We start from the raw sequence: 2,998 nt of genomic DNA, 5'->3' as shown, positions 1-2,998 counted from the left end.
TTGTTGTTGTTTTTATTCCCTCCACCCCCACCCCCAGGTACGAGTTCTTTACTGTAGTGCAATGTGTGGATTTTTCCTTTACTTAAAGTTTTGGGTGTTTTGCTTTGGTTTTATTAATGTAAGGCCAATCCTAAACAAGATCGTGAAAACAGTAGTCTCCGAAGGCCATATTCGCCCAAAACGTTCCCCACAGGTTATTCCGGGTTTCATTCATGCAGGCATCTAACTGTGAAATTCCAGTTAAAATGCCCTAAGGGCTAAACTCTCATGATTGGAAAAATCTGGTCTAATAAAAGGTTATCCGCAGCGACAAACCCGGAGAACTGGGACCTGGGGAGCCAATCTCAGAATTTGTTCCTTGAGCCATTTAGTCCATTCTTATCCAAATCTCACCTCGGGAGCTTTTTAACAGAGATTTCTGGAGGTTCAGTCCTGGCTGCAGCCTCTCTAAGCAGGGAGACAGGCAGGCCGCAGCGACCATTAGACAAAGCACCCGCTCCCACCCTTGGGCGGAGAAAGCGTCGGGAGCTCGCCGCAACTAGAGAAAGCCGAAAAGCCACGCTTGCGCAGAAAGCTGGAGCGGCAGGAGGCGGGGTCGAACACAGAAGGCGGAAGCTGAGAGAATGTTTCAATTTACTTACACGGCAAGCTAGAGCTGTCTTCTCCCACATGGTCTAGCGGTTAGGATTCCTGGTTTTCACCCAGGCGGCCCGGGTTCGACTCCCGGTGTGGGAAAGGGTTACGTTTTAGAACTCTCTTAAAATTATCACCCAATTTAGACCATTCCTAGCAAAAATGTATTAAATAAAGCTGTAATTACTTAAATAAAGCTGTAATTACATCGGGGGAACGTGGAGATCGGAACGCCTAGCTTGTGATACTCAACCCAGAAAAGCTTGCTTGTGTGGTTAATTAACTTCTTCCCATCATACAAGTCATGTAAAATGTTACAAGTGATCATAATATTTAGTGGTCAAACTCTATTAGGTAAAGGATTTTTTTGTTGTTGTTCCTACTTTATTCAGATAATTTACATATAACACTGTGTACGTTTAAGGTGTACAGCATGATGGTTTTTACGTTATATATTTACCATAGTAGCGTGAGTTAATAAATACCTCCATCACCTCACATAATTACCAGTTCTTTTAGACTTCTTAGAATTCTAATGTCCTGGCCAATTCACTGCTGTCTATGCCAACGCTAAGTGTTTCTGGACCAAAATTAAAGAGACGGTGAACAATAGGAAGAGAGAAGGGGCATAAGAAACCTGCACTCAAGAGCAGCTGTATTTGAGAACTCAGTGGGGATGGCAGGCTGCTGTCCTGAAGCAAGAGTCACTAGGGCTGAGATAAGAAATAAGAGGTTTCCAAATAGAAGTACAGCTTTAACAGAGGTTTAACAGAGGTAGAGAGTGAAGGAAAAAACCAAATCCATTCACTTAGCGAACTTTCACAGAACGTGTGGGGAAACTGAAGCGTGGAATCAGCTTCTGGATAGAATCACACATGTGCTTAGGTTGAAGTCAGCACTCAGCAAATTCAAACTTTCAGAAGCAGAAAGAGCCTTGAAACTTTCTCAGCTTCTAAGCCATTTCCAGGATAGAAATAAAATATTTTTCTATGAATAGGCCTACATACTTTTAATTATAAGTCTAGATGAGTAGTGGTTAATGCACACAATACTATCTCCTTTGAAAATTCTATTGTTTGAATGAATCCTGTGCCATTCACTGGGATTGATCAATCATGTGAGCAGACTCATGGTATACCAGTTGCAGATGTCTTGGGCTTGATTTGGACAATAAAACCATTTGAGAAAATATCCAAGGCCTCTGAACCATCCATAAACAAACAACATGAGCTACACACAGAGATAAAATTTATATGGGGAAATTGTTCATGCATAGGCAGTCACTTCCATTCTTTGATTGAATTTGAATTTTATTTTCTTAGTCTGGATGGAGACAATATAGATTTGACCATAAAGAACATTTGAGTGTTCTGCAAATTATTGCTTCAGACATTGTTCATTATGTGACATATGACAAATTCTTTTAAGATTTAATTCTGAAAATTAAGTTAAATTAAATCTGTAAATACCTCTCAGACTGATTGCCTTCTCTCCATTCATACTCCCATTGCACATCTCCATGGTACCACTGGCTTTGGCCAGAACTATCTTAACAGCCTCACCCAGGGCTGGCTACAGTGGTAGATATAGAGGAGACTTTACATCTCACTTTTGGAAAAACCAATGAAAATATTTCATTCATTTAAGATAATCCCATCATACTACCCTGAATATTATGCCCTTGTACAGAAGTGAAATACAGGTGGAAAGCTGAGGAGAATGGATGTCAAATAACCAAAAGGGTAGGATGTTCTGGTTATTTTCTTGTTTGCTCTTGCCTTCTTTCACATCTTTCATATTCTTCTCCTTTTTGAGAGGGCTGCATCTCTGCAAAATTCATTTCCCAGACTCCCTTTCCAGTAGATGTCTGGTTAGCTTTTACCCAAGGGAAGTACTGGCTGAAAGACTGAAATGTGTTAAGAAAGCAGAGCCATTTTTTTAATGCTTCTGATGTCTTTGGTAGCAGTGGGCATCCCTGATGGCTACTAGCAGCTGTAGACTCTGGTCTACAGGGGCTGCTGTCAGCTGTGAGCCACCAGCGGTGTCACAATGGGTGGCAATGGACTCTACTGCTCCTTAAAGTTTCCACAGAGCATAGTGGGTTTGAAAGTCACAATGTGCCTCTAATGGCAATGGCAGTGCCCACCAGTGACATGCAGAGTGGTGTCCTACCTTCAGGAGCTCTTCACCACCTCTTCTTTTTTATTCTTTCAGCCCTAAGTGAATTGTGGTATCTGCAGTTACTAGTTTCTGAATAATCTAATTTTATATCCTCTTTAGCTCCTCCAGCACTTCTAAAAAGTCTGCAACTGATTCCCTCTGTTAAATTTCCTGTTTGAAATATTTGTTTTCTTGACTGCAGACC

The 2,998-nt window shown here is 41.3% G+C and overlaps 1 non-coding gene across 1 annotated transcript; it reads left to right on the top strand.

The window, feature by feature from the left end:
- The first annotated feature begins 663 nt into the window (after window positions 1-663).
- Window positions 664-735, top strand: TRNAE-UUC. The gene has a single exon. It is a non-coding gene; the product is annotated as a tRNA-Glu (tRNA).
- The last annotated feature ends 2,263 nt before the right edge of the window (window positions 736-2,998 follow it).

The sequence above is a fragment of the Prionailurus bengalensis genome, chromosome B3, assembly GCF_016509475.1.
Source record: "Prionailurus bengalensis isolate Pbe53 chromosome B3, Fcat_Pben_1.1_paternal_pri, whole genome shotgun sequence".
Lineage (NCBI taxonomy): Eukaryota > Metazoa > Chordata > Mammalia > Carnivora > Felidae > Prionailurus > Prionailurus bengalensis.
The sequence above is the reverse complement of the archived record's forward strand: the minus strand, read 5'-3'. Positions and strand labels throughout refer to the sequence as shown.